A 22,779-nucleotide genomic window follows, 5' to 3' on the forward strand; every position below is an offset into this window, starting at 1 on the left:
GAGACAGGTGATTTGGGGACCCTACTCTTCAGCCATCTTGCCCCTCCTCCCTCTATTTCTTTTTCTTTTTAAAAATTTTTAAAATTTGTCCATCTCCAACTGATTTACTTCATTCAGCATAATACCCTCCAGTTCCATTCACATTGAAGCAAATGGTGGATATTTGTCATTTCTAATGGCTGAGTACTATTCTATTGTATATATAGACCACATCTTCTTTATCCATTCATCTTTCGATGGACACCAAAGCTCCTTCCACAGTTTGGCTATTGTGGACATTGCTGCTGTGAACATTGGGGTGCAGATGTCTCAGATTTTCGCTGCATCTGTATCTTTGGGACAAACATTATATGGTTTCACTCATATGGGAAATATAAAAAATAGTGAAGGGATTAAAGGGAAAAGGAGAGAAAATAAGCAGGAAATATCAGTGAGGGTGACAAACCATGAGAGACTCCTAAGTCTGGGAAAGAACAAGGGGTAGTGGATGGGGAGGTGGGTGGGGGGATGGAGTGACTGGGTGATGGTACTAAGGGGGGCCCTTGTCGGGATGAGCACTGGGTGTTATACTTACGTTGGCAAATCGAACAGCAATAAAAAAATACCAAAAAATTAAATTTATTAATCATTTTTTTTGTTCTCTATCCTCCACTACACTTGTGAGACCCACAAGAGCAGAAATCATGTTTGTCTTGTTCACTGCTCTATCTCCATAGTGATGCATAGTATGTGGATTACAGAAGGTATTCAATAAATACTTACTGATGAAAGATACAAGTTGTTCCACTCTCTCAATTCAATAAAACTTTTTTGAATTCTTACATACTTATACCCTTCCAATAAATTCCTTTTTGGCTTAAGCTAGCCAGAGAGTGTTTCTGTTGCTTGCAGTCCCAAGTACCTTAACCAGTGTACTGAAGGCAGCACCCTTGGCTATCCCCAGGAAATGCAACTGCTATAGAAAATCCATGAAGACACTAGCTTCTCTACAAGAAGACACAGAAGGAGTGCTCCATTCTCACCTTAATCAAGACAGTAAATTGCATTGAATATTCAATCGATGCCATCAAATTCATGGTCACAAAGAAAGTCAGTAATAGAACAGAAGAACATTTTGTGGTTGACAGCTGTGGATGGTGGTTAATCTAGGCAGAGAGTTGATCTACATTAACATCAGCAGACCCCTGGAATCTTCCCACACCATGTCTGAAATCAGTTTTTATTATGCACTTTGTAATAACTCCTGTTGGATTTTTAGAGTTAAGATGAACTAAGAAATATTAATTTACTCAACATATAAGTGTTTTTAACTTAAACTTTTTTTTCTTCAGGACCCATTGAATAGTATTTTTCTATTTGTAAGATCAAAGATATGTGTACATTTTCTGTATTGGGGCTGTGGTACAGATACTATCTGCCTTTGATCCTAAGGCGTTCATTGTTTTATATTTATTGTTTCCAGGTGGCTCAGTGGTTTAGCATCTGCCTTCAGCCCAGGACATGATCCTGGGGCTCCGGGATCGAGTCCCACTGCCTCCCTCTGCCTATGTCTCTGCCTATGTCTCTGCCTCTGTGCGTGTGTGTGTGTGTTTCTCATGAATAAATAAATAAATCTTTAAAAATGCACTTGACGAGGGATCCCTGGGTGGCGCAGTGGTTTAGCGCCTGCCTTTGGCCCAGGGCGCGATCCTGGAGACCCGGGATCGAATCCCACGTCGGGCTCCCGGTGCATGGAGCCTGCTTCTCCCTCTGCCTGTGTCTCTGTCTCTCTCTGTCTGTCTCTCTCTCTCTGTGTGTGACTATCATAAATAAAAAAAAAAATTTTTTTTTAAAAAAGAAAAAAGAAAAATGCACTTGACGAGATGAGCACTGGGTGTTATTCTGTATGTTGGCAAATTGAACATCAATAAAAAATAAATTTATTATTTAAAAAATAATAATAAAATAAATAAATAAATATTTACTGTTTCCAAAATTAAGATGTAATTTTCAATCTGTGAATACATTTAATGTAGCTCTTCTGACCCCCAAGGAATGTGCTATTAAATATATTATGAATCCTTTACTTGGAGGTGCTTTAATATCTTAGAATATTTAGTTCCTCTGCCACAGTCAGTATCTTTATAGCCTATTAACATATGCATAAACACTAGGTTTGTTCCTGATTATACTAAGCCTATGATGAACCCTTTGTAAACTAGATCACAAACTCCTTATCTATTTTTCCTAGTTCAGGTATTTTATAGTTAGGAAGTTGTTTTTGTTTTTGTTTTTAATGAAAGTAAACTAGCACAAATTGGGTATCTTAAGGGCAGGGGGAGATGTTGGAGTTTGGGGGGATTAACATATCCAGATTTTTTATTTAAGTGATTTGTGGGCAAGATAAGGAAAAGATATATTGGTGGAGTGGATACTTTAGGCAGAAAAATTTGGATGAAATACTATAGGTGAGAATTAGCTTGCTAGCTGATAGGTAACTTCCAGAAAGTTTACTTAGCTGTTAGAACAAGAAGAAAAGCAGTCACTGCAATTCATTCTAACACTGCACTTCCAGGATGGTTATCTCTGGAGAACCTGGGAAGAGAAGAAGAAAGAAACAGGGGTAAGTTATTTGTATGTCAAATTACTTTGTGCTATCTAATTTTAAAAACAATTGTGGAAATGTACCATTTTCATAATTAAATAGTGACTTACCACTGACTCAGGCAACTCTATAAGCAAGTCAGATCTAATCTTATAATCCTCTTTGTCCAACTCCAAGCCTAAATGCCTGTGAGACCCCCAATCCTTTCTGATTGTTTCCCAGAAGACAAGCCTAGGGCTCTGCATTCTTATCGGCCTGGGTGCTTCTCCATCACCAAGCCCCTTCTCCCCTATTCCTTGTTTTCTATGATCCTTTGAGTGTTTTGACGGCCCACTCTCCATTTTCTGTTGCTATTTCTCTACATCTGCTGCCGCCACCAGCCCTTCCCACCAGCAGATGTCAGTTTCTCTGAGACACCAGCTTCTTTCCCCTCTGCAATATCCATTTCCAGGTCTCCTCTGGCACCATTATTTTCCACCCAGCCTGAAGGACTCTTTCTCTTGCCTTCACCCTCATGCCCTAGCCGTGGAAAGACTCTTATTTCCAAGGGCCAAAGTTCCAGCTACCAATGGCCAGCAAGTCAACTAGATCTCCTTTGATGCAGAAAAAAACAAAGGGGAACATTCAAGTGAGATTTTTGTGAGCCTGCAGGATGCAGACATTGTGGAAAGTAACCATTCTCTCCTCATTCTTGACTCAAAATGGGCAGGGCCTAAGTATGACCTTTAAAGTTCCATATGGCGGGATGCCTGAGTTGAGCATCTGCCTTAGGCTCAGGGCGTGATCCCAGTAGGAGGATCGAGTCCCACATCGGACTCCCTGCATGGAACCTGCTTCTCCCCCTGCCTGTGTCTCTGCCTCTCTCTGTGTGTCTCTCATGAATAAATAAATAAAATCTTTAAAAAAATAAAAATAAAAATAAAATCCCACGTGGCAAGTACCCCTCCCCCATCTGCTAATGTAGTGTTTACACCATAGTTTACCATGTGTGTCAGACACTATGTCTCCTTTTCAGGAAGAAACTATCTGCAAAGGGTTTTGTCTGCCAGAATCTTATGATATTTGAGAATGAATTACAGACTGAACTTGGGCTCTCTATTATTCCTCCTCTCCCACTCACTGTGGATTCAATTCCACAGGCTGTTCTTTCCAGGCTCAGAACTCAGGATACAGGACATTAACATTATTCCATTCCTAGGGAACAGTCTTGTCATTTATGCCAGTGAGGGCACATACTAGGTATGTGCACAGATGTGAGCCTGCATCTGTGGGGAAGAACTTGGTTGGTTCTGTTGATACAAGGGCCCATTGTTAAAGTAAGACACTGGCCTATAGGCTGGGTCTGTAAGGAGAAAGCATCTGTCACTGTAGTGTAAAGCTCCACTGTTGGTCTCGCTTACTGATGACTTCTGCAAGGGGGAAGGGCTACCTTCAAGTTAGCCTGGTCCCCAGTAGATACTGCTATGCTCCTTTCCTATGCCTGTGGGAGAACTTATTAAACATTCATGATACTTTTTTCAGCAGAATCTGAGCACCTTTTATGACTCAGAAAGCTTTAAAAATCAATTAGTACCAACACATAAAATAAAATTGTCATCACAGAAGCAAGTAACCAGGATAATAGCACTCCTTGTATGAATACTTCACATGCTGTTCAAGTTCATTATCAGTAAAACAGCTACCTTTTGTAGAGGCATATGATGGGATTGGTGCTTTGTTTAGAGGATTTATACACATTGTTTTGCTTAAATGTTAATTCCTGCAATGGTCCTATGAGAGAAATATTGTCCTCATTTTTAGATGAGCCTCAGAAAAATTTCTCAAAACTGAAAGATTAAGATTATTACCAGTTCAATAATCCATTCTTTCCCCAAATCTTTATTGTGCATGTACTGTTTCCAGACAGTCTCACTCCAAAGCTCATGCTGTCCTTACTCTCCTCTTCTGAGTCCCCCAGTCTGGACCTTAGTCTTGTCTCACACCCATAGCCCAATGCCTAGGTACCACAAAGTGGGTGAGGTTTGAGAGGTGAAAAGACAACACAAAGACCAATATAGGCTGCTAGTAATTGAGACTGCACTGATGTTGGCATCAGAACATATGGATAAATCCTGATGCTGAGTAATGAAGGACAAGTCACTTCCCCTCTCTTTGCTTTAGTTTTCTCATCTATCAAGTGAGGCATTTTGGATTTGATGAGCTCTGTTGTCTCTCAGCTTTGACATTCTGGAATCCAGCAAAGTGGCTGGTGGCTTGCGGTTCTAGTCCTGACTTCATTATGGAAGAAGGGAGTGCAGAATTGGAAGAAAGGAGAGGAAAATGAGTGAGTTTCAGGAAGAGGGAGGTGGTGTTATTCTTGACTCACATGTCCTTGCAGCAGAACAGCCACACCTGCAAAAAGAAAAGAAAGAAAAAAAGAAATACAAAAACAGGAAGTCACCAGACAGGCTCCAATATTGGGACCTCCTGCCACCCAGGAGACTTCCAGAGTTTTGAAGGCTCAAGGCCTTTGGATATATTGGGGCCTTTCCTAGGGCTCCATTATATCAGTCTGAAGGCTAGACTTCTAGTTCCTCTACCCAGAGCCCAGGGCATGTGGTGGGAGAGACTCCATGTAGTAGCCTCATGGAAACAGATGCCTACCACCCCATTTCCGGGGAGCTCCCCTCCCCACCTGTGGGAAGGAAGAAGGGTGAAAAGAGTAGGAGACCCAGAGCGGCATCTTCCCATTATGCCTCCACACCAACCTTGGTCACAGTCAGCTTCCTGGCCCAGCCCTGTAGAAGAGAAGACCTCTTTATCACTGTGGGAGCAGCATAGCTGCCATCTTATGACCACAGGTCCTCAAGGCTTTCATGTTCATATCTCCACCCATCCCAGATTCATGAGAACAAGCACCAACCCCCACTGGGGAGAGAAATCCAGCAGAACCCCTTCAGCAGAAGACCTGGCTAATCTGACACAACTGCTTATAATTGAAAGCATTAACTCAGCACTGAGGCCAAGTTCCCTTAGGGATGTGGAAACCCACAGAGAGAATGAAGAGCACTGTGCTGGAAATCATGGTACCAAGCCAGCACCAGAAAAAGCATACAAGGAGCTGAGTTGAGATACCGGAGCATTTAATTGAAGAATGTAGTTTTCCTTCTGCAGGACTGGGCCCTACACTCAAGGCCAGTAGCAAAGGTCCTGGGAGGAATCCAGTTCATGAAAGAGCACAGTTAGCCCTGCTCAACTTCTTCCCGGGTCCCCTTCTGCTTTTATTGCCACAGCTCTGGAGGGGAAAGACAGGGCAGCCATAGGATGCTGCAGCTGCCAAATGCCTTCTCTTATTACATCCCAGAGCAAGGATAAGGAGAGGGCAATTACTACCAGAGAAATGTGGACCTTGTACCTATGCCCCCTTCTCCTCATTCTGGAAGGGGTAGTGGCAATAGGTGTAAGGAACATCGTGACCTAATTTTGGTAGAGTCTGACTCTCTATGAAAAACAGATCAGGGGAGGGCGAAGTATGTTGGTGAAGAGGGTGGTCAGTACTACCCAGGTGTCAAGGCTTATTTTTCCTCACCTTGATGCAGGTGTCAGTGCTTTTTTTTTTTTTTTCACACCTTGATGACCCCGAGCCATATATTTGCCACTGCCAACAGCTGTGCTCCCTTAGAACTGGAATTAAGCCAGCCAGGCAGATAAGAGTGGACACAGGTGTAGGGACCGCTGCCAGTTTGGCCTGAAAGCAGATCCTTAGGCTGAGCCAAGAATTTGGCTCAGTGCATCTCACCTCCTTTCAGCCTTCTCTGGAAGAAGGTGACTCATATGCCCAGAGCAAAATTTATCTTTGGATCCCTAGAATTTGACACAGAGTAGGTGCTTGATAAAAGTTAGTTGGTTTTATCCTAAAACGTAGCTATTAAAACAATAAGAAATATTTATTATTTCATATGGTTTCTGTAATTCAGGAGCAGCTTGGCTGAGTGGTTCTGGATTGGATTCTGTCATAAGAACTTCAGGTTGCAGTCAAGATATTGGCTGGAATAGTCATTGAAGGCTTGACTAAATCCAGAGGAGCCATTTTGAAGTTGATTCACTCACACGGCTGGCAAGCTGGTGCTGGCTGTTGGCAGGAGGTCTCAGTATCTCTCTGTGGACCTCTCTTTAGGGCTCCTAGAGTGGCAGCTATTTCTCCCAGGGTAAGTGATCCAAGGAAGAGCATGATCCCAAGAGGAGCAATATATCCACAGTATTCTAGTACTTAGATAAGCTAGTCTTAGTATGGGAAAGAACCAGCAGGCAAGAATCACTGAAGGCCATTTTGGAAGCTGGTGTCCACACTGACATGCAGTTTTTGAATGCCCACTGTGTGAGGGTATTATGTTAAATACTGGGATTCAAAAATTGAGACACCATCCCTACTCTTCAGGAACTCAGAGACTAGTGGGGGAAATCGAAATGTTGCCGAGTACCATAGAATTACTCAGCAGGGGCAACAGCCCAAATTGGGTTGCTTGCCTACACAGCCTCCCTAGCATCCGATCCACTCAACTAAACTTTTTTTTAGTAGAGTTTCCACATTTTGTCAACATACCCAGTGCTTTCCAGGGACATGTGCCTGGCACATGGAGAGTGCTCAATAAATCCAGTTTTACTGTTTTCCTTTTTCTGGACCTGATTCCTGTCTCAGACCCATCTTGTTGGTAGAGGTCCTGATTGGCTTCACTTCCTCAGTTTGCTGACTTGACTCCACCCAGATGCTTTACCATCCACATACTTACAACTCAGGTTAGGATTCACCTGCCTATACATCATATCTATAGAGCCTCCATTATCTAAATTACTCCCCAACATTCATTCTCCTTTGATAGGTAAAGAGATGCATTGGCATACAGAAGGGCAAGTAACCCAGCTCAAGATCTCTCTGGAAAATTAAGAGAGTTTTACAACAATTATATAAAAATTAATCTCGAGGATCCCCCAAATTCTCATACCTTACTACTTGCCACTGTTTGATTCCCTCAAGAGAAAACCTTTATTTTTCTTTCCATTTTAGAGTATCCTGAAAATTGGTCTGAAAATCTTTCTGATCTCCTGAGAGTGAAACATTCAGCTTACCATCTACCTCCTACTTCCATCACTACCTGAAGACCCCAAAACTCTGACTGTACAGGTACTGAATCATGCATACCCACTGATATATGGGAAAAAGCAAAATAGTGCACCATTTAAGGGAAACCAGTAGCTTGAAAGGAAAAATATCAAATAAATTTCAATAAATACAAAAGTATTTCTGAACTTCCTATTATTTCTCACTAATACAAAAATCCTTTATATAACATTTTTGATATCTCATGGAGATGTCTTTATTACTTTTCTTTTTTTAAGAAATATTTTCTTGATCGCTTTCATTGATGTATTTTTCTTGATGAAACTTATAATCAATTTATCAAATAAACACACATATACCCTTTGAGATTTTAAATTAGAACATTAAGATATTGATCTGTGAAAATTGACAATGTTGAATTTTCCCACCCAGGAACATGATTTATTTCTGAGGGATTATGAGAGCCACAAAGAAGAAAAAATTTAGGTATTTTATTTGCCCCTCCCTGATCCTCAGGACCCAGAATTACCAGGGATATAATAGATAGTCAATAAATATTTGCTGACTCTTTATCTTTATCAGGTTTGAGTGAAATGTAAATGAATTGGGAAGCTTTTTCCTATGTTCCGGAATTTTTCATTGTTTCTTAAATGTTGATGGGGTGTCCGGTTCTGGTGGCTTTTGGCAAAACTTTTATTTATTTATTTATTTGCAAGAGAAACAACATTTAATATAATTTTTAAAAGTAAAAATTAATACAAAAAATACTATTAACAAAATGTCACATCTTAAAATAAAGACAGATCAGAGCCACTGAGTGAACAGTCGGTTGGGCGACTGACACTTTTTTTTTATTCGAGTTCAATTTGCCAATATATACGATAACACCTAATGCTCATCCCATCAAGTGCCCCCCTCAGCGCCTGTCACCCAGTCACCCCAAACACCCGCTGACCTCCCCTTCCACTACCCCTTGTTTGTTTCCCAGAGTTAGGAGTCTCTCATGTTCCGTCACCCTCATAGATATTTCCCACTCATTATCTCTCCGTTGTTCCCTTTCACTATTTTTTATATTCCCCAAATGAATGAGACCATATAATGTTTGTCCTTCTCTGATTGACTTATTTCACTCAGCATAATACCCTCCAGTTCCATCCAGGTTGAAGCAAATGGTGGGTATTCGTCGTTTCTAATGGCTGAGTAATATTCCAATGTATACATAAACCACATATTCTTTATCCATTCATCTTTCGATGGACACGGAAGCTCCTTCCACAGTTTGGCTATTGTGGACATTGCTGCTATAAACATTGGGGTGGGGGATCAATGGGTGGCGCAGTGGTTTGGCGCCTGCCTTTGGCCCAGGGCGCGATCCTGGAGACCCCGGATCGAATCCCACGTCAGGCTCCCGGTGCATGGAGCCTGCTTCTCCCTCTGTCTGTGTCTCTGCCTCTCTCTCTCTCTGTGTGTGTGACTATCATAAATAAATAAAATTTTAAAAAAAAAACATTGGGGTGCAGGTGTCCCGGTGTTTCACTGCATCTGTATCTTTGGGGTAAATCCCCAGCAGTGCAATTGCTGGGTTCTAGGGTAGCTCTATTTTTAACTCTTTGAGGAACCTTAACACAGTTTTCCAGAGTGGCTGCACCAGTTCACATTCCCACCAACAGTGCAAGAGGGTTCCCTTTCTCCACATCCTCTCCAACATTTGTTGTTTCCTGTCTTGTTAATGTTCACCATTCTCACTGGTGTGAGGTGGTATCTCATTGTGGTTCCGATTTGTATTTCCCTGATGGCCAGTGATGCAGAGCATTTTCTCATGTGCTTGTGAGCCATGTCTGTCTTCCTCTGTGAAATTTCTGTTCATGTCTTTTGCCCATTTCATGATTGGATTGTTTGTTTCTTAGGTGGTGAGTTTAATAAGTGCTTTTTTTTATTTTTTTATTTTTTTATTGGTGTTCAATTTACCAACATACAGAATAACCCCCAGTTCTTTATAGATTTTGGATACTAGCCCTTCATCTGAAATGTCATTTGCAAATATCTTCTCCCATTCTGTAGGTTGTCTTTTAGTTTTGTTGACAACTGTTTCTTTTGCTGTGCAGAAACTTTTGATCTTGATGAAGTCCCAATAATTCATTTTTGCTTTTGTTTCCCTTGCCTTCATAGATGTATCTTGCAAGAAGTTGCAGTGGCCAAGTTCAAAAAGGGTGTTGCCTGTGTTCTCCTCTAGGATTTGGATGGATTCTTATCTCACATTTAGATCTTTCATCCATTTCGAGTTTATCTTTGTGTGTGGTTTAAGAGAATGATCTAGTTTTATTCTTCTGCATGTGGCTGTCCAATTTTCCCAGCACCATTTATTGAAGAGATGGTCCTTTTTCCAGTGGATAGTCTTTCTGCTTTGTGGAATATTAGTTGACCATAGAGTGGAGGGCCCATTTCTGGATTCTCTATTCTGTTCCATTGATCTATGTGTCTGTTTTTGTGCCAGTACCACACTGTCTTGATGACCACAGCTTTGTAGTACAACCTGAAATGTAGCGTTGTGATGCCCCAGGCTCTGGTTTTCTTTTTCAATATTCCCCTGATATTTGGAGTCTTTTCTGATTCCACATAAATCTTAAGATGATTTGTTCCAACTCTCTGAAAAAAGTCCACGGTATTTTGATAAGGATTGCATTAAATGTGAAAATTGCCCTGGGTAGCACTGACATTTTCACAATATTAATTCTTCCAATCCATGAGCATGGAATATTTTTCCATCTCTTTGTATCTTCCTCAATTTCTTTCAGATGTGTTCTGTAGTTTTTAGGGTACAGATCCTTTACCTCTTTGGTTAGGTTTATTCCTAGGTATCTTATGCTTTTGGGTGCAATTCTAAATGGGGTTGACTCCTTAATTTCTCTTTCTTCAGTCTCATTGTTCGTGTGTAGAAATGCCACTGATTTCTGGGCACTGATTTTGTATCCTGCCACACTGCCAAATTGCTGGATGACTTCTAGCAATCTTGGGTTAGAGTCTTTTGGGTTTCTATGTACAGTATCATGTCACCTGCAAAGAGGGAGAGTTTGACTTCTTCTTTGCCAATTTGAATGCCTTTTATTCTTTTGTTGTCTGATTGCTGAGGCTAGGACTTCTAGTACTATGTTGAATAACAGTGCTGAGAGTGGACATCCCTGTCGTGTTCCTCATATTAGGGGAAGGGCTCCCAGTGCTTCCCCATTGAGAATGATATTTGCTGTGGGCTTTTCATAGATGGCTTTTAAGATGCTGAGGAATGTTCCCTCTATACCTACACTTGAAGAGTTTTGATCAGGAATGGATCTGTATTTTGTCAAATGCTTTCTCTGCATCTCTTAAGAGGATCATATGGTTCTTGTTTTTGTGATAGGTATGATCTATCACAAGATTACTTTACGAGTGTTGAACCAGCCTTGCATTCCAGGGATAAATCCCACTTGGTCATGGTGAATAATTTTCTTAATGTATTGTTGGATCCTATTGGCTAGTATCTTGTTGAGAATTTTTGCATCCATGTTCATCAGGGATATCGGTCTATAATTCTCCTTTTTGGTGGGGTCTTTGTCTGGTTTTTGAATTAAGGTGATGCTGGCCACATAGAACAAGTTTGGAAGTATTCCATCTCTTTCTATATTTCCAAACAGCTTTAGTAGAATAGGTATGGTTTCTTCTATAAACGTTTGATAGAATTCCCCAGGGAAGCCATCTGGCCCTGGACTTTTGTGTCTTGGGAGGTTTTTGATGACTGCTTCAATATTCTCCCTTATTATCTGCCTGTTTAGGTTTTCTATTTCTTCCTGTTTCAGTTTTGGTAGTTTGTGGTTTTAAAGAAATGCGTCCATTTCTTCTAGATTACCTAATTTATTGGTATATCGCTGTTCATAATAAGTTTTAAAAATCGTTTGTATTTCCTTTGTGTATTGGTGGTGATCTCTCCTTTTTCAACCTTTTTTTTATTAATTTGAGTGTTTTCTCTTTTGTTTTTAATAAGGCTTGCTAATGATTTACCTATCTTATTAATTCTTTCAAAAAACCAACTCCTGGTTTTGTTGATCTGTTCCACAGTTGTTCTGGTTTCTATTTCATTGAGTTCTGCTCGAATCTTTATTAACTCTCTTCTGGTGCTGGGTGAAGGTTTTATTTGCTGTTCCTTCTCTAGCTCCTTTAGGTGCAAGATTAGCTTTTGTATTTGAGTTCTTTCCAGCTTTTGGATGGATGCTTGTATTGCGATGTATTTCCCTCTCAGGACTGCTTTTGCTGTATCCCAAAGATTTGAACAGTTGTATCTTCATTCTCATTAGTTTCCTTGAATCTTTTTAATTCTTCTCTAATTTCTTGGTTGACCCTTTCATCTTTTAACAGGATGCTCTTTAACCTCCACGTGTTTGAATTTCTTCCAAATTTCTTCTTTGTGATTGAGTTCTAGTTTCAAAGCATTATAGTCTGAAAATATGCATGGGATGATCCCAATCTTTTGGTATAGGCTAAGAGCTGATTTGTGACCCAGCATGTGGTCTATTCTGGAGAAAGTTCCATGTGCACTTGAGAAGAATGTGTATTCAATTGCGTTTGGATGTAAAGTTCTGTAGATATCTGTGAAATCCATCTGGTCCAGTGTATCATTTAAAGCCCTTGTTTCTTGGGAGATTTTGTGCTTAAAATATCTTTCAGTTGTAGAAAGCGCTGTGTTCAAGTCTCCAAGTATAAGAGTATTATTATCTAAGTATGTCTTAACTTTGGTTATTAATTGATTGATATACTTGGCAACTCCCGCATTTGGGGCATAAATATTCATGATTGTTAGGTCCTCTTGTTGGATAGATCCTTTAAGTATGATATAGTGTCCCTCTTCATCTCTTACTACAGTCTTTGGCATAAACTTTAATTTATCTAATATGAGGATGGCTATCCCTGCTTTCTTTTGAGGACCATTTGAATGGTAAATGGTTCTCCAACCTTTTATTTTCAGGCTGCAGGTGTCCTTACATCTATAATGAGTCTCTTGTAGACAGCAAATAGATGGGTCTTGCTTTTTTATCCAGTCTGAAACCCTGCACCTTTTGATGGGATCTTTAAGCCCATTCATGCTCAGAGTTACTATTGAAAGATATGAATTTAGTGTCATCATAATACCTATTCAGTCCCTGTTTTGTGGATTGTTTCCTTGGATTTCCTCTTTCTTTTACAGAGTCCCCCTTAATATTTCTTGCAAAGCTGGTTTGGTGGTCACATATTCTTTCAGTTCCTGACTATATTTATCTCTCCTTCTATTGTGAATGAGAGTCTTGCTGGATAAAATATTCTTGGCTGCATGTTCTTCTCATTTAGGACCCTGAATATATCCTGCCAACCCTTTCTGGCCTGTCAGGTCTCTGTGGAGAGAGGTCTGCTGTTAACCCAATACTTCCCCCCATAAAGTTTAGGGATTTTTGTCTTTTGCTGCTTTAAGGATCTTCTCTTTATCTTTGGAATTTGCAAGTTTCACTATTAAATGTCAGGGTGTTGAAGGGTTTTTATTGATTTTAGGTGGGATCTCTCTATCTCCTGATGTGAATGCCTGTTTCACTTCTCAAGTTAGGGAAGTTCTCAGCTATGATTTGTTCAGATACACTTTCTGGTCCTCTGTCCCTTTGTCCCTTTCGGCGCCCTCGGGAACCCCAATTAAATGTAGATTTTTCTTTGTGAGGCTGTCATTTATTTCCCTTAATCTCTCCTCATGATCTTTTGTTTTTCTCTTTTTCCTCCTCATCCTTCCTTGCCATCAACTTGTCTTCTATGTCAGTCACTCATTCTTTTACCTCGTTAGCCCTCATTGTTAGGACCTCCAGTTTGGATTGCATCTCATTTAATTGATTTTTAATTTTGGCCTGATTAGGTCTAAATTCTGCAGTCATGAAGTCTCTTGAATCCTTTATGCTTTTTTCTAGAGCCACCAGTAGCTTTATAATAGTGCTTCTGAATTGGCTTTCTAACATTGAATTTTAATCCAAATTCTTAACTCTGTGGGAGAGTATACTGTTTCTGATTCTTTCTTTTGTGGTGAGTTCTTCCTTCTAGTCATTTTGCTCGGTGCAGAGTGGCTAAAAACAAGTTGTACTTGATAGAACGCCTCCTAGTGTTTGCTTATGATTTGAATCACCTGTGTATCAGTGGTAATCTGTGGAAAGAAAACAACACAACCATTCCATATTTAGGTAAAGCTGGAATAAGTTCTTTATGAGAATAGTAGAGAAGCAATACCCTGGAAATCAGGAATCATGGGTACTGCCCAATCCTAAATAGAAAAGGTGAATCCTTGTCACAGAGATGAAATCAAAGAGTTGTTTGAACACCTTCTCTGTCATGTACTAGAGACTTGATCTTGGCCAAGTGGCTTAATCTCTCCAACCTTCAGTTTCATTTATAAAATGTAGACAGTAATACCTTTTGTATAAGGTTATTGTGGAAATTAACTGTGTTAACATGTAAAGTTGTGTACAGTTAGTTATACAGAAAAAAAAAGAGTGCCCAATAGCTAGTATGACTATTAAGATGCATGGCTAGAGGATCTCTGGATTTAGTGAGATAATGGGAAGAGTTAATTTTTAAAGTTATTCTTGGAGACTCAGAATAAAGATCTTTCATCTTACAAAGACTCCAGAAACTAGTTTTCAAGACTGACAAATTAATGTGAATTCATGATGTAGCAAGAGAAATGGGTTTCCAACAATCCTGGAGATGAAGGCAGTGGAGCTCACTATACTGGCTCTTTATATGAAGATAAAGTAACTTAAAGAATGGTCATTGCATTCTCTGTACATGTACAGATTTTTCTATTGTTACCTGGTTCTCTAGTGAGAAGTTGGAGAGTGTGCAAAAGCCATAGGATAGTATTTATGAAATAATATTGAGGAAATTAAAGTGTTAATGACTAGAGCCAATATTAAAATGGTTGAGAGTAAGTCAGTTACCTAATCTCTGTAAATGGTCAAGTTGGGTCCAGGAAGGCCTCCTGCAAAGGTGGAGAATATAATCAATCAGCTAGCAGTCATGAGTGACTGGGAGAAGAAGAGTTCATTGAGAAGTTTTGAGGGAGAACTGATTCAGCAGAAAATGAGTTCAGTTTGAGAAATAGAGTAAAATAAAGATAAAGTTATTTTTGGCTTGAGTTCATTGTAAATGGGTTGTCAATTTATTTGTTTAAAATGTATTTTCTAGGGCACCTGAGTGGCTCAGTCAGTTGAGTGTCTGCCTTCAGCTCATGTCATGATCGCAAGGTCCTGAGATCAAATCCCACATAAGGCTTCCTGTTTAGCAAGTGGGAGTATGCTTCTCCTTCTACCCCTCCCCCCTGCTCATGCTCTCTCTCTCTCAAATAAATAAATACAATCTTAACAAAAATAAAATAAAATGTATTTTCTAGCTATGAGCACATTCTCTTTTAGGGTGCAAATCTATAAAACAAATGGGATCATGTCTGTTTAATTCTCTTCATGGAGTATCCAACATGAAAATTACTTTCTAAATGGTAATGATAAAAGAAAGAGAATAATAGAAATGATTAGCAAAACAACATCATGTTTCATGTATTTATTGAATTGAAATAAACTCTAGAAAGGCTTCATCCCCTACCACCCCTCTTTTTTTAAGTTTTTATTTATTTAAGCAATCACTACATCAAATATGGGGTTCAAACTCACTACCCCAAGATCAAGAGTCGCATACTCTTCCAACTGAGCCAGCCAGGCACCCCTCAGCCTCATTCTTCTGTTCAGGGCCTGTTACAGCATGAGTGGCTTTGGTCAAATACAAGGCCATCTGGACATCTTCTGGCCATAGTGTTGCCATTAGTACACTCAGAAAACCTGGGTATATCTCTACAGTCCTCACCAATCCCATCAGCTTTGCCTTCACAGAATGTGCTGAAAAGTATGGACTTAGGAGGCTCTGGAGCATCACAGCCTACACACTTAACAACAGAACACCACTAGTGGCAGCCCATGAAAACTTTGAAGACACATCTACACATGAGATTAGAAACTTACTTTCTTCTTCTCAGTTCAAACCTAGCCAGATGGGGCAGGGGGGGCATATTCACCAAGATTAGGGCAGAGTTGAAGATTATTGTGGGATGCTTTGTTCGAAGTGAAGAGAATACTAGTTTAACTTCTTTCACCCACTAGACCAGGAAAAATATCCAGTCTCATAAATATTAGTTTTTCATTTCTTTGCAGAATTAGACAATAACTATTTCTTGATTGGCAAAACGAGTTAGTCTCAAGTTCACCACAGCAAGCCAGTAATCTTGTATAACATATTGTCAGATGGAAAACTGTATTTACTAGGTTTCTAGAAAATGCATAGTTTCCCCAGATTTTGTTCAATAATTTGCCTTAACAGCCCATCTCAAGTTTCAAATGAGAAATTATTGAATATCAGAAGCCATCAATTTTCTTCATGTTCAGGTTGTTGACTCTCATGTTACATCATTTAAATCGTTATGTCCCATGCTTGGTGCAATGCTTCGTGAGTCCTGGCATAGGATGATGATCCATTCCAATTTACTGTGAACTGTACAAGGTTACACTATCCACTCAGAAGTACTCCAGGTTGAGAAAGAGGAGCCCTCTTGTACTGTTGGTGGGGATGCAAACTGGTACAGCCACTCTGGAAAACAGTGTGGAGGTTCCTCAAAGAGTTAAAAATAGAGCTACCCTACAGCCCAGCAATTGCACAAGTACCCCAAAGATACTGATGTACTGAAATGCTAGGACACCTGCACACCAATATTCATAGCAGCAATGTCCACAATAGCCAAACTTAGAAGGAGCCACAACGTCCTTTGATAGATGAATGGATAAAGAAGATGTGGTATATTATTCATCCGTTAGAAAGGATGAATACCCACCATTTGCTTTGACATGGATGGAACTGGAGGCTATTATGCTGAATGAAGTAAGTCAATCAGAGAAGGATAATCATCATATGGTTTCACTCATACATGGAATATAAGAAATAGTGAAATGGATTATAAGGGAGGGAAGGAAACTGAGTGGGAAAAATTAGAGAGTAAGACAAACCATGAGAAACTCTTAACTGTGGGAAACAAACATAGGGTTGTGGAAGGGGTGGTTGGTGGGGGGAATGGGGTAACTGGATGATGGGCACTGAGGAGGGCACTTGATGGGATGAGCACTGGGTGTTATAATGTGTTGGCAATTTAAATTTAAATTTAAAAAAATAAGTACTCCAGTTTGAGAAATAAATTATATGTCACCTTTTTAAAAATTTAAATTTTTCTCTGCTAAAAATGAATTAAAATCCTCAGACCTGATACTGTCTTGTGCTTCTGCTTCCTTGGGCATCCATGACACAACACTATAGTTTCTTGAACTATATAAAGTATAGTTTGAGGGATCCCTGGGTGGCTTAGCAGTTTAGCGTCTGCCTTTGGCCCAGGGTGCAATCCTGGAGTTCCGGGACCGAGTCCCAAGTCGGCCTCCTGGCATGGGGCCTGCTTCTCCCTCTGCCTGTCTCTCTCTCTCTCTCTTTCTCTGCCTATCATGAATAAACTAATAAGTAAATCTTTTAAAAAAATAAAGTATAGTTTGAAGTATACATATGTTTCTCCAATTACCTGGTGTCTGCAGGACCAGCAGAAGTTTGAATTTAAAGGTCAGAGGTTATGATCCCTTACTGCAGAAGTTTCCCAGGAAGCCATCCAAGTCATGAGCCCAACACTAGCACCACCAAACCCATTGGCTCTCAGAGATATCACCTGTGGTGTAGGAGTTTATCAATCCAGCAGTGAGTCTTTTAAAACACTATAAAATTATCGGAAGCATGATGCAATATTATCAGAAAGTTTCAAAAAAAATCACAAACATAAAGCAACTCATCCTTTTGGCATGTTAATTCCAGTCTTTGCACACCCATCATCATTTACAAGGCTACTATCCCAGTACAAAAACCATCTATACCCTAGGTGGTTTTGTTTTGTTTTTTTGTTTTTTTTTTTCATTTCACTTTAAATAGGAAATAAAGATTTCTCATATTAATGCTTAATTTTTGTACTTATTTTTAATGATTGAAAATATCTTTTTGTGCTTATAGGTTATAATTTAATACACTATTTCCTCATTGTTTTAATATTTGGCAGTTATAAGCAAGACTTTAAGAAACACCTTTACATATAAATACTTCGATTATATTGTCATTCCAATAAACACCCAGGAATTTGAATTGGAGGCTAAAGAGTACACATACATATTTATATAATTCCACTATATACAGCCACATTGTTGTCTAAAAGAGGAAACCATGCCCACCCTGTCTAAGGGACTCTGGGAATGACAAATATTCTTAGAAACTGAGTGTCTATAAGGTATGGTTGAAAGAGCATAAGCTTTGGAATTATTAAAACCTGTAAGCCAAATCCTACTACACCACTTACTAATTATGTGTCCTCAGAAAGTAAAGCAACCTCTCTTAGCATCACTTTCCTCATTAGAAAATGGAAATTATAGTACATATTTCATAATAACAGCAACTGCCATTTGTTGAACATATATTCCACACGCATTCTTCATTTAATTCAGTCTCTAGGCTTATTATAAGAATCAAATGGAGTATCTTATGTAAAACAGCTAGCACATTGTAGGTAATCAATAACATGCAGGGACCCTTTCTTTCTATGGAATAGAAATGAACATTTATCATAGTTTCAAAAGTGAACTCTCTCTTGTTGAGGGGTCAGCTGCCTCCCATAAGCATGAAGACTTGGCCTGAGGCTGGGATTTCAGAGGCAAGTGTGCCTACAGGTACCATCAGATCCCCTTTTGGTTACCAGTGAAGAATTGCCAAGATGAGTGAGGCTTTGAGTGAGTGAAGCTACCCACTCCTTACACACCTAAGTTAGTGGACTATTATCACTGACTATGGTTAGCTCTACCTTCTCCTCCTTAAAAGCCTATGCCAGCAACATTATTGGGCCCTCGATGACCCTCCAATGGCAAAAGGTTGAGATCTCTGTTACCCTTATCAGCAGTACAAGGAGTAAAGTTCCTCTTCTTGGACAGCTGTGGTTTCATCTCCTCCCTTATGAATAAAATGGGTATAAACACTCAGAATCTCCTTCCTTCTGCCTCAGGTCAATCTTGCCTTTCTTTGTGTTACTTTTGCTTCCTCTGGTCTAAATGTATCAAAGGAGGAAGGCATGATCCTTGATGGCACTCAGATACCATCACCTTTCCCCTTCCTTCTTTCTCCAAGCTCCAAGAAATATCAGAGGAACTATGAGCAGCCCATAAAGCACTGTCCTTAACTCTACTTTCATCTCTAGCCTCTACTCCCCATAGTTTGATATCATATCTATAGGAGTAGAGCCTAGAGAGCAATAAAACTAGACTGGTGTTTAGTGCTTGCAAATGAACCACCCTGTTATTTTAGGGTCTTCTTGCAACATTCATCAGTCACATTCCAGGTGACTCTCCTCTCCTCAACTCCCAAATCCCCTCAGGAAAAGCATCATAATTCAGCAGCAAGGAAAAATGAATGACAATTTCTCCATTCGCAGAATGTCCATTAATTCTTCCCTCCCTCTTTCTCTCTTCCTATTTTTAGGATCTAGTTTTCCTGCTGCTTGATTCCTCAGAGTTCGACCAAACACTCTATACTGTCACACTCTATACCTTTGTTCATGCAAGTCCCTTCACTTACAATGTCCTTCCAGAAAATGGCAGAATTTACCATTATTTTCTCACAATTTCTTATCACATTATGTATGCTCTATCATGGCATTTACCCATTACAGGATTCAGTTGGGTGTGTATATGTTTGTCTCTCCACTAGACAGGAAGCTTCCTGGGACTCTCTTATTCATCTTTTTTTTTTCTTACAGTGTCTCAAAATGTGTCTTATGCAATTCAATAAATATTTAATATCCTTGAGGTATCTCAATGATATCTAGTATCCTTCATGAGTTTCCTGAACTGGTAATGTCCCCCTATCCATATTCTTTGCTTTAATTGAAATAGGAGGAGACTATATTCTTAAGAGCTTCTCTTCTGTAGTTCCTTAATCCTTGTATATCTCAGATTTATATTTTCAGTGCCTGCCATAGTACTTAACACATAATGCATGCTCAAGAAATAGTTACTAAAATAAACTGAAGTATTGCAAATAAATATCAAGTATATACTATGCATAGGTCATGTGTAGGTCACAGATTCTTTCCATAGAGCAACCCTTCATATTGGTTCTCTACCTCTAGTTCTCAGCCTTTCCTCAACCTATGATCCTAGGAATAAAAACTCTGGACTCCACTTAGCCCCTATTTTAAGATAAATTTCTCATTTCCCAATTCTAGTTCTTTCCCTGTCCTAGAAAATCTCCTGCAGATATACCTCTCAGATCTTTCGTGCCCCCTTCAATCACCTTTTTCTTCACCTTCAAACTGGCTTCAGCTCATCTTCCCAAGATCAGGAATTCTTCTCTTGGAAGAATTCTTCTCTTGGGATCCTCCTCCTGCCTCTCTAGGGATCAACTTCATGCCAACCATTCATATTAGTGCACCTACACAAGTTTTCAGGTCAAAGATCTACCCTTTTTCTTTCTGGATCAGAAGGACAGAGGCCAGACTGAGTGGAAGAGAGCCTTCCTCTTACACAATATGCAAGTAGGATTTTGTAGAGAACTTTGCTTTATGACTGGAGACATTATCATGGAGGGAATGGTGAACATTTCCCCAAAGACACCCATGAGACTCTGTAGGTTGAAACCTCCCCCACTGGCCCCTCAAATTGTTCATTGCACTACCTATTTGAAAACAGAAAATAGGATCTTCCAAATAGGGTTGACTTCTTCCATTCTGATCTCAGGAGGAAGGTAATTCTCTAGAAAGTTCCCTGAGGTGAATTTCAGTTTCCAAACTACTTTCCTTTTAAATCCCTCTGGCAATTCTGGACTTTCTCTTGCTCACTTCCCTTGTCTAAGAAGTTTCAGAAGGACAGAGACCAGACTATGACAGGGGCTTCCAGTTTAGAAGTAAAAGTAGGGAACGAGAAATAGAGGATTAGACCAATGAAGCCAATTTTTCTAGAAGATAAAATTACTGCAGAGAAGGAACTCATTTTGATTTTACAGTTGACATTTTCTTTCTTCTTCTCCAGAGTTACCCTTTCCATATTGTGTACTTTAGCCTTGAGTGGGGAGATGGCCCCCAAAACTACCTTTGAATTGGATTTCAAGTTCACCCAGAGTGTCTGACCTATGACTCTCTTAGATATGCGAGAACAAAGTACTGACCACTGCTTGAAGGCCTGGAACTGGGCTACAGAACATCACCATTCCACTCACAGGGCATGATCTTGTGCTTGATCAAGCAGTGAGGGCAAAAAAAAAAAAAAAAAAAGCAGTGAGGGCATAGATAAGGTCCGTACACAGGCAAAGTTCCACATTCTCTGACATGTGTTTGGCAGGACCTGAGTGGTACTGGGGCCAACTGGTAAAGTAACACACAAGTTTCATGGCTACACCTGGATGGGAAGACCAGGGATGAGGAATCAGGAGTCTTTGAAACCTGGCATCTCCATGCCCTGGGTCTCTTTCATGGTCTTCTTGGGGAAGATCCCCAGAAATACTGTGGGGATGCCAGTTCTTGCTCTGGATTTAAGGCTAGAGATGTGAGGAAGGCATAAGATGGGCCAGCTTGATGAGGTAAGACTATAAGCCAAACCCTCTTCTCAAGGACCTGGGAATGGAGTGAGAACAAATAAATAGAGGATAAAAATGGCCCCTGGAGTCCCTGAAGATTTCTAACTTCTGAAGAGTTAGTGATGGATCCTGTCTAAACTAGCCCATTCTATTGCTACCTTAATCCTACACCCTGGCAAGGATCATTTTGATCCTCAGCAGACCTCACTCCCATCTTCTATTCAAAGGAATGAGGATGTGAGGGCCATGGCAGAGTGAAGTAGAGGTAGCTCTCCGTTTCTTTCTCTCTCTCTCTCTCTCTCTCTCTCTCCACATCCCCTTCTCATTTTTCTTTCTTTCTTTCCTTCTTTCTTTCTTCTCTCTTTTTCTTTTTCTCTTCTTCTTTTTTTTTTTTTTTTGTAATAACTTTGAATGTCCTTTGGGAGATGGAAGATGACAACGCAAACTCCTCAGATTTTCAAATATCGAGGTCAACTGATGGTGGAAACACCCTTATCAGATAAAAAGACACTCATGACACATTTCAGCCACTGCTGCAGCAACACAGCCAGACCTGTAAAAACACTAGCAATGATTCCGTGACTTAGCTGGGGGCTTCCCAGGGAAGCTGTAAGCCCATGGCTCTGCTGGATAATTATCATTATCATTAGCCCATTCAGCTCCCAGGAATTCCCGCAAATGATTTTCCTCTGCACAGCCTGTGCCTAAACCACCCCTGGTGAGGAGGGGATCTTGGTGCTGGATTCTCCCTCACCTAGTAAGTGGTGAACTAGAAAGAGTATGGGCCTGGGGAAGATATTATTACACCTGAAGTGTGGTTCTTCCACTTCCAGGGGCAGGATGCTGGATACTTTATCACATGTCTCCGACTTCCATTTGCTTACTGATGAAAATGGAAGGAGTAAAACCTACTTCAAAATTTTGTTGCAAGGATGTAGTGAGGTAACTGAAGGGACATACACTCAGAACTAAATAAATGTCTCTTAATTAAACCATTGGCCCATACACCTGGTGTAGTGACTACGGCTCCAAATGACTGCATACTTACCTCTCACCAATTACCTTAAGTCAAGCTCCAGTCCATCTACTTTTGTCTATGATCTACTACATGTCCAGTGAGAGCAACAACCATTACTTGCAGAGGCCCAGAATGCTTCAGAGCCTGTAAGGCAGCTGCTCAGCAACTCTCACTGCTTGTGAATCACAGCTATTCAGGCCTGTTCCAGATGGTGTGGTGTCAGGTAGTGGATCTGAACAGAGAGTAGCATTAGTTCTTCCTCTAGAGCAGCTGACATTGGGCAAGATATGGGTGATGAGAAAGGGGAGAGATAAAGGGAACACGGGGTTGTGAAAACATTTTTATTAGTTAAAATATTGCAGA

The 22,779-nt window shown here is 40.1% G+C and overlaps 1 long non-coding RNA gene across 1 annotated transcript; it reads left to right on the forward strand.

The window, feature by feature from the left end:
* Window positions 1-2,521: 2,521 nt before the first annotated feature.
* On the forward strand, window positions 2,522-15,046 carry LOC144318091 (uncharacterized). Its single transcript, XR_013383941.1, has 3 exons — window positions 2,522-2,602; window positions 7,629-7,745; window positions 14,904-15,046. It is a non-coding gene; the product is annotated as an uncharacterized LOC144318091 (long non-coding RNA).
* The last annotated feature ends 7,733 nt before the right edge of the window (window positions 15,047-22,779 follow it).

The sequence above is a fragment of the Canis aureus genome, chromosome 8, assembly GCF_053574225.1.
Source record: "Canis aureus isolate CA01 chromosome 8, VMU_Caureus_v.1.0, whole genome shotgun sequence".
NCBI lineage: Eukaryota > Metazoa > Chordata > Mammalia > Carnivora > Canidae > Canis > Canis aureus.